Below are 10,024 nucleotides of genomic sequence, written 5' to 3' on the forward strand. Positions count from 1 at the left end.
TCTGTACAGACCAAAGGTCAGTTTTATGTTATTGGATATGGTAACATGAGTGCACGTGAGCCGGGTAATTGTAACTTCTGTGTTGTTAGCCAGCTGAAAGGGCAATATAATAAAAATGATAAATTTATAAGATTATGAGATTTAAGCTATTTTGTCTAAACATTTATGTTTTCATGCTGCAATTGTCACTTGATCTTGCTTGCATCATAGCCAGCAGCTTCCAGCAACAGCTTTCAGGGATTCAAGTTTAGATGCTACATCACTCCCCCAGTTGGCTGGGTTTACTCAAAACATTTTTACAAGTAGGCTATTTTCTAAGGAGCTGAATCATTCATTAACTCTTTCAGCGTGGGCTCAGTCCCTGGGACCAACCTCATAACCATTTTGTGCGTGTTATAGTTTTCATGCTATAATTTTTATATTAGTAAGCATATGTTAACAAAATTTGGCAAATTATCAATAAACAATACAATGCTCTTATATGCAAAATATAAAATTTTTTTTTATTAGGTCTTAAGGTTTGTTAAGCAACATTTTTCTCATGCTTTTTTTATCTTTTTGCATGTTGCCTATCCAAAGAATTTTAAGAATAAAAATACTTTTATGCATAAGAAAATTTTCAAATTTCACATGTGAAATCTTTATAACGTCCAGATGGTTATCAAACATTTTTTAAGAAAAAACTTTACATTTTATCCATTATTTTCAGTAATGAATCTATGTATGGGTTTGCTAGATTTGACCAATTTCATAACCACCATAAACAGTTAGGAAATAAATATAAATTATGCCTCTTTCATTCTAGAATGAACACAGATTATAACACAAAAAGATAAATGTTTAGACTAAATAACTTAAATCTCATAACATTGTACATTTATATATATTTATTATTTTTATTGTATTGATCTTTCAGTCATGCCTGTCTAACAACACAGAAGTTACAATGCACTCATGTTACCGTATCAAATAACATAAAACTGACCTTTGGTCTGTATGAAGTAACTTGTCTTGGCTGTGTTTTAGTAGACTAGTATTTTGTAAAATACAGTCACATTTCAATTATTATATATGTATATAGATTATTGCTATTTTGAAATAAGTTCTTAAACTTATTTTTCATTATACATAGAACAGTAACTAAGGAAGTAAAGCAAACAATAATATTTTCTAGTTTAAACCTTTGTACTTTTCGTGCTGCTTGACATTGGTTGCTAAGCCTTTAAATATCTTGCACGTGGAGGATATGAAAAAAAATATTTTTTTTTAGGTTTTATATATACAATTGAATAACCAAAAAATCATAAATCATAGAATCCTTCTACAATTTATCAAGCTAAGTAACTAAGCTGTATTAGGGTCTAAAAAAAGTATGAAATTTTGAGCAAACTAAAGTCACAACCTACCTCTTTGAAATCTTGGTTCAAAAGAACATGCTGATATTCTAACACATGAAAATGGCTCAGAAAGTCACTAGGGGGACAGTCTGAGCTTTTGATTGGTTATTCACATGTCATATATTGAGGTAAGTGTATATAAGGGACCATTTCCAAAATTGGAAAGAGGTAAACAGGGCCACTGTGTTTGATACCGTACATGAGTGATATCTCTACTAATAGAAAAGATAGGGGTTCTTATTTTATATTCTAGGTGGTAAATATTGGTAATTTGAGTTCCTAATTTGTTCGAAACTATAGACTTAGTATTTTGACATCAGAAACATCTAATTTGAACCAGTGCTGCATTCAACATACCTCATGACAGACAAAAGTCAATGTTTAGGTGTGTTTTTTAATAGTTACTTTTGAGTTAAGAAATTAAATAATGTATAATACTAAAATTGAATTATAATGTACAATTTGATACCAAACTTATGACATAAATTCATGAAATAGTAGTTCAAATAAATTTTGAATGTGAGTCAACAAACACTGTGACATGGCCTTTGACCCATAACCCTTCTGGAGAGGATTATGGCACTGGATTAGAGCTGGAACCACTTTCTGTCTGAGCATGTCTAACTTTTCAGTATCAGTTGTAACACTGCCCACTACATGAGCCATTTTGTTCAAAGTAGCTGATGTGTTTTTTACACTTCTTCTCATTTGACCCTCTTTAGGAGGATCACACGAGATCTTGTTGCCATTGATGATGTACCCTGTTTTATCATTTGGGAATCAGAAGCTTCATCTTTGAGTAGGTCCTGCAATTTCATCTTTGTCAATTTGAAGGCTGGCAACACCTCGAAAGCATGAAGTTTTACTCTCTTAAAAAAGGGAAAGGAGACTATGTTCAGGATCGCAGATAGCTGGTAGCAAGAAACTGGAAAGTTCTCAGTTTCTTCAGAATAACTTTCAGCTTGAAGTTTAGTTTGCTATGCATATAGTGTGCAATGGAATTCTCAATTACCTAAGCAAGGGGGATCCAGTTATTCAATAGGATATGAATACCCTTTCTTTGGTGACCTATAAAGCTTGTTCTATAGATTTTTGGGAACTTGTACATCTGACATTTCTTTGTCTTTGCCATTTCTGCAAAGTGCTTCTGGAATTTCCCAGATCTATTCACTTGGTCACAAGCTTCCTCCTTTATCAGGGTGTCAATTACTGCCAGTTCTAACCAGTGGGAGACACATTGGATCAAAATAAATCAGGAAGGCTTAGCTTTCTGCAGTCTCACAAGAAGGCCATTGTAGATTCCTACAAAAAGAATATAATTAGTTTTTAAATTAGATGAACCTGAAGCAGAATAATTTCCATAAATATTTTCTACCATAACAGACTTTACCTGAGCTTATAGCTTATAATTTGTTCATTTTGTGATCAAGTAATTTACCAGTAGTATATATCGGGACTTTAAACTTATTCATTGCTTTTTAAGAATTATTCTAATATTTTTTATATATAAATTTCCATTTTAGTTAAAATTAAAAGACCACTGGAACTGTGCTCATTGTATCACCTGTATTCACTGATGCTCCATCTGCAGTAGCTGACACTAAACTTTGAATTTGAATTGTGAAGAATTGTGAAGAATTCTGCAGTAGCATCCCCATAACTCTCTATGGTTTTCAGTGCAGCAACAAAGACCACAGGATGTCCAGTCTTTACAACCCTAACCGTGACCAACTCTTTCTCACTTGTAGTCTTTTTTTAGATTGATCTATCACTGAGCAGTAGAGAGCACAATACTGATGATAAATTTGTGTGGAAGACATTTACAATTTCCTAAACAAAATCTCTAGCTCTGTTACTACTCTGTTTCTTGGATTAGCTTGACTCCATTTGCTTTCTGCACTCTCATAAGAGTCTTCAAAGTGGATAGTGGTAATCTGTCGACAGCTATGAGATAGGCAGTTCTCAACAATTTTCTGTAGCCCTGCTCTGCTTGATTGTGTTTGGTAACAGCAATGTTGGGCTGGGTACTGCCAGGAGTAGCACAGAAACTAGAGGGCTTTTTCCCATTTCCAACACCAAGTAACTTCTGGTAGTTCAGACCAACTGCATGTTCCTTAAAGTTTAAAAAGGAGGTTTATTTAAATCAGTGTTGATTTCAGTTTGATGTTGATTCTCTCTTCAAAGAATGATACAAACACAGTGTTTGAAGAATCCACCATTATCCATCTAATTAAAAACAATAGCAAGTTAATATAACTTTGAAATATGTATTAAAATTTAATTAAGATATAGCTAAAATAAAAGTGAGAAATTTAATTATAATTGTTGGTGTTACTGAATAGCTACGATTTCTATTTGCTTTTGATAAGTACGTTTAAGAGAGAGAGAAAACAAGGGGGTACAAAGTCAAATGATACTTTAACTCTCTCAACACTGGCTTGGTAAATTTCATCAACCACATGACCTTTCTTGTACTCAATTAAAGTCTTTATAGATTTAATACTTCTTACTTTTTGATATAGTTAACAATCTTTCAGTTAATATTATGTCTTTCACCTACAAAAAATCATATTTCTAGTGAAGTATTTTTAATGAAATAAAATAAAGATTTGTCCATGATGAATATGTTGAGTATTTGTTTTGAATAATCCATGTGCAAAGTAATTTTCATGTTAAAATTCGTTTATCCTAAGTAGCTCTAAGTTTGTAATGGCATACATCTATTTATTGTTTTATTGCTCTTTTTATTGCCCTTTGAACCATGTCTAACTACTACCTGTGCCATTATAAGTTGTAAATCACTCGAGGGAATGTGCAGCTCACATTACCCTATCGAGTTACATTACCCACGAGCTGCTCACATGTATGCCTCGTGAAACATTTGTATTATAATATTATTATTGTTCATTTTAGTTAATCTAATTTTAACAAACCTAAAAGGATCCCTATTTTTATATTTTGTTACTTTTATATTTATACATAAAGAATAAACATGAAAAACAAGAAATAAAATACTTAACCAATCTTATTTTTTCTTGTTGTTGGGTTTCGAAGAAAGTTAACCCTAATTTTTTATAATATAGGTAGACATGCACTTAATAATTTTTATTTCATTAACCCTTCAAAACCAGGAAAGTGTCTATGAAAGTAATTGTACTATAATATTTAAAAATGCATGCAAGTCTTCAGAAAATTTTGTAGATTATTAGTAAGCATTACAAGGATTTCATACACAAAATACCTGGTTGTTGAATTATGTTTTAAAATTTTTTTTATTAAAGTTTTGCTCATGAATTTTTTTTTTCAGAATGTTAACTATCCAATGTACAAAGTAATTTTGATTTTGAGATGAAAAACACTTTTCTTTTTTTGAAATTTGTCAAGTTTCATTTGCATAATCTCTATGTCCTTCTAGATAATCATCAAACTTTTTAAATAAAACTTTATATTTAATCTGTTATTTTATCAATATGAACTCTGTATGGTGTTGATCGATTTGACTGACCTCGTAACCATCATAAAAATTAGGAAATAAATCTAAATTACCTTTTTTGTTCTAGAATAACTGCAAATTGTAATAGGAAACCAGGAATGTTTATTCTAAATAACTTAAATCTCTTAACAGAATAAATCTATTTATATATTTATCAAATTTTGTTTCATTGACCTTTGAACCATGTCTGACTAAAAATACCCTGACAGAAGTTGAGAATTACATGGCGCATGTGCATCGACATGACACTATCGAACAGCGTAATGCAGTAGCTTCTGATGTGTATATCCCATGAAGGTTTTTTTATTATTTTTCTTTCATTATCTTACCTAACAACTTTCTATTTTTATGATTTTAGTTACCTTTAGAATAATAATAAAAAGTTAAAACAAAATAAAAAATACTTGTATATTTCTCCAGTTTGTAGGTAAGTAATCAAAGTATAACGAAAATAAAGGTTGCAGAATAAAAATGTATAGTATTGTTAGTAGTGATTACAACATTTCAAAGTACCTTTGGTCAGAGTTTACACTCTCACCTTTTCACACTTATTTCCTGTAGTAGTTATTTTATTGCTAGTTGATGAGTTAGAAATTAGAAGAAACAAAATGAATAGTACTTTGTTCTTTTCAGTATGGACAGTAAAGTTCCAAGTAAACCTCCTGAGAGTTTCTTCTAATCTTTTTAGGCCTATTTCCTGTTGTTATTCTACTGTTAGTGCCTGAAGTAGAAACCTACAGACTATAAAGCAATGAATCACCATTCTTGTTTGGGTGTTACTGTACTTTGAGTACTTTGACACGTCAATATCAAATAAGTTCATTCGGCACAATTCCCAGAATTTTCCCTGCTTTGAAAACACAGTTGGATAGGATATATCAACTTGTTGACAGCATAATGGTTACAGTGACAATTGTCTAAAGTATTATAAAATGTTTATGACTTTGTAGAAAGTCTGGGCTAATCCATTGAGTCAAAAAAGTGGAAGTATCCTACAGAAACTATTCAGATTGCTGCTCTGAGAACACAGTGGGATAGAATTTGCTGGCTTCTTTACAATACAGTGGTTGCAACAAGAATTGTCTAAAGTACTTTATAAAAGTGAGAAAATATGATATGGCTCTGTACAAAGTCTAAAGTTGTATCCTATCCAATAAACTTCCTAGTTATCTTACTTGGTGGTCAGGATTTAGCATTGGTAATGATTAAAATGTGTGTAAATGCTTATGGACATCCTGTTTCCCATATTACCATGCTTGCACAGTAACCAATAAATGTGTAGTTTCCAGTAATATAAATAGGGCTTGTTTTGGTTGGGCTGGTATTCTTGGCTTAGCCTTCTTGATTGTAACTTGAGAAACAAATTATTCACCTGCAAACTGCAAGTTGAACCAGGTGTTTATATAAAGATGTTCCTTTTCATGTGTTAAGATCAGTTGATCAGTGATAAATTTATTTCTTAGACTTTCACAAATTACATAAATAAACTTTTCCTGAATTGCCAAGTCTTTAGTTTTGTATAATTTGTTTTTATTCTACCTCAATGTAAATGAGTAGAAAAATAACACAATATACTAAATATGTGTATAAACATAGCTATTGTTTTCAAATAAATACTTAAATGTCAGTTATTTTTCTTCAAACATAATAAATCAAAAATATTTGGAAAACAATGATACCTACTACTTACGATGCTGTGAAGTCCTTGTTTGTGTTCATGAGCCATACTTGCTAAGCCTTGTCCAAATTCACATGTGGAGATGGAAAAATAATTATTTATGTAGACTTTATATATAATTATAAAATTATAAATTACTGTACCAATACCCCCAAAATCCACTGTAATTTATCAGGCTTCCTAACGAAATTGTAGTTGGGTCTAAAAAATATAATTTCTATTCACAAAATAGCATTGATAGCAATACTTCAAACTTTCCAGTGATATAACAGCATTTCTCTCGTAAATAACTTAGGAAGACCTACAGAATTATGTAGAATAAATATATAGCTTTTGATTGATTATAAAGTTATTGTTATATAAAAGTAGGCTTAGATAAATAGGTCTTCTGAATAAAGTGGTTGGCAGAGCCAATATGGTGGTTTTGCTAAATATCATGATATCTCAGCAAATAGAAAAGGTAGGAGGTTCTTATTTTATATTCTAGCTTACCAATGTTGAACATGTGAGTTTGTGATTCATATAAAACAATAAGATGTATTGTGGGCATCATAAAATGTAATTTGACCAAACCTAGAAGTCTACGTACCACGTGACACACAAAAAATCAACATTTAGCTTTTTTTTTAATAATTAGTTCAAATTAAAAACTTAACTAATGTATAACACTAAAATTTGAATTATAATCTACAGTTCAATACCAAACTTATTGATATACGTTTAAGAAATAATAGCTAAATAAAATTTTTAATGTAAATCTACAAACGTGATGACATGCCCTCAAATCCCTACCCATCTCAATAGGGTTAAATAATACACCACAGAATATAGACTAATAACATGCAAAAAGTAGACACATTCATTTATCTCTCAAAATTTTCCTGGCTTTCTAACTATGCAACAAGAACCATTACAAATTCATCCAAACTAGTTCTCAACTTTCCCACAGGAACGAAGCTTGTACTCTGTGTGAAATTGATAGATGAAAACCTGGACTTTCTGTTGGTAATAGGAAATATATATTGAAATGTATGAGAAAACTAATTACGAATTCTGAAAGATAGGTGATAGGTAGGTGTGGCAGGAGGGGTCTGATTTTCTATTCATTAGCTCTGTAACCAGTGAAATTTGTAAATTTTTGTGGCTTTCTAACTATGTGATAAGAACCTTTAAAAACTTGGCTAAGTTTGTCAATGTGAATACCACAAGAACAAGTTTCAAACTGAAGGCAAAATAGACAATTCTTTGTGTAGAAAACAACCAAATATAATATGTCATTTACTAGACTAAAACTTTGACTTTCTATTGGTTATAAATAATATAGTATAAAATGTCAGAGAAATATTGGCAATTTGTAAAAGAAGGATGTAACAGGTGGGTCTGTAAACAAGTAAGATTGAAGGATATGAATAATTGTTTTGTCTGATTAATATCTATTTTATAATTAGTAATTTGTTAAATTCCACTACTTCTCAGAGGGTTGTTAAATAAATTCTAGAAAGCGAAGTCCTAGAGATCATATGTCACAATTCTCATACAAGGGAGGTTGAGGATTTTTTAAAATTTTACCTTATAAAATTAAGAACATAAATCTTTTATGTTCTTAAAATTTGATTTATTAACTACATTTTGATGCCAAGTTTATTTTATTTGTATACAAGGGGAGATTGAGGATTTTGAAAATTTTACCTTATAAAATTAAGAACATAAAACTTGTATATTCTTAAAATTTGATATATTAACTACATTTTGATGCCATGTTTATTTGTATACAAAAATAATAAGGTTGTTTAATTAGAATTTAAATGTAACTCTGAGAAGTCATAATGTGTGCAAAAGAGTTAAGTAAAGGAAAATTCTTTTGTGTACTTGTACTATTAGTATAAAACATTTGGCTTAAATTTCATCAACAACTGACAGGTAAAAAAAAACAAGGTCACAGGTAGGTGATATATTGTTTTTCAGGAAAATTTTTTAGTTAGTTTTATAAAAGTAATGAAAGTGTAAAAATTTGACACTTATTAGGTTATATTAGATAAGATAATGAAAATTCTGTTTCATCATTCAATGAGCTACATGTTTGCCAAGTGATTTGCAACTTCTCTGGTGGGGTTTTTTGGTTAGACACCAGTAAAAGGGTAATAAAACAATAAAATTGTGTAAAGCAGGTGTATACTATTACAAGTTTTAAGCTATTTAGGATAAAGAATTGTAGTTTCATGTTACAATCTGTAGTCATTCTAGACAAAAATAATAATCATAATAATTTAGTTTTATTTTGTATTTTTTTTGGTGGTTACAAGTTTGGGGGGTCATAACCTCTAAATACCATCTGCTATACCAGCGAAGGACATTGCTGTTGCTGACCTTCTTGCACAACATGCAGTGTTACAGCAATATATCTCACAGAGGCAGGGATAGGGAGCTGGTATTATCTCTAGAGAACAGCAAAGGCAGCTAAAACAAATTCAGCTTCATGACTTTATGGATTATATGTTATGGAAAAACTGCATAGACTCAAAAATATAGAAATTTTGAAAATTCTATATTAAATTAAGAAGGTAGAAAAATGCATGGCATACCTATATATGACAACAGTATGTGGCAGTAGCTTATATTAAGTTTAGATATCTGAGTTATATTATTCACCTTTCAAAAACAGTTGAGTAGGTAAAATATCTGCAGTTAGGCTTGTGATGATCTCTCATTGTGTAAGCTTTTGTTTTTTTGGGAGGTTGGCAGAGATAAAAAAATCCCAGTACGGGTGAAATTAGTCCATGTATAAAAGGAAAACACTTGTTATTGGATTGTTAGAAGGTTTCGTAGAACAAAAATGTCTGTTAAGCTGTCTTTACTGCAAAATGTTTTACAAATTTATAGATATAGCAACTGCTCTTAGGCTTTCGGTGGCTCAATGATAAGTCTGAGGGTTCACACTGCTAAAGACTGGGCTTTGATGCTCATTGTGTAGCTTTGCACTTAACAACAAACAAAAGGAAAAACTGCTTTCTGCATATTTTAAAATACTAAAGCAAAAACAGTAGAAATTGTAAATCAAGTAATTTTATTCTCTTTTTGACCATTTCACTAACAACAGATATCATTATCATCGAAATATTTATTAGTAAAAATAGATAGCTGTTGGCTAGGGTTATTAATTCTACTTACTAGATATAACTCATTAATGTTACTTGTGTATTTACATAGTATCACTTAGTCATCTGTTAATTTATGAGCTTTTCCATCTATATTTTTATACTACAACAAAGTAAAAATAATTATAGTATTTTGGCACTTGTGTATAAAATTAACATCATAAATAATATTCAACGTTAAACTGGTACACAATTAAAAACATTTTATTTAGGCCTATCTATGGCCTTCAAAAAGTTGACGTCAAAACATGTAGTCGTCGTCAACTTTTTGAAGGCCATAGATAGGCCTAAATAAAATGTT

General features: G+C 30.6%; 1 protein-coding gene across 6 annotated transcripts in view; it reads left to right on the top strand.

The window, feature by feature from the left end:
• The window catches only part of LOC106465749 (ATP-dependent zinc metalloprotease YME1 homolog), a 174,194-nt gene that overhangs the window by 27,017 nt on the left and 137,153 nt on the right, over positions 1–10,024 (top strand). The window lies entirely within an intron of this gene.

Source organism: Limulus polyphemus, unplaced genomic scaffold (assembly GCF_000517525.1).
Source record: "Limulus polyphemus unplaced genomic scaffold, Limulus_polyphemus-2.1.2 Scaffold2038, whole genome shotgun sequence".
Classification (NCBI taxonomy): Eukaryota; Metazoa; Arthropoda; class Merostomata; order Xiphosura; family Limulidae; genus Limulus; species Limulus polyphemus.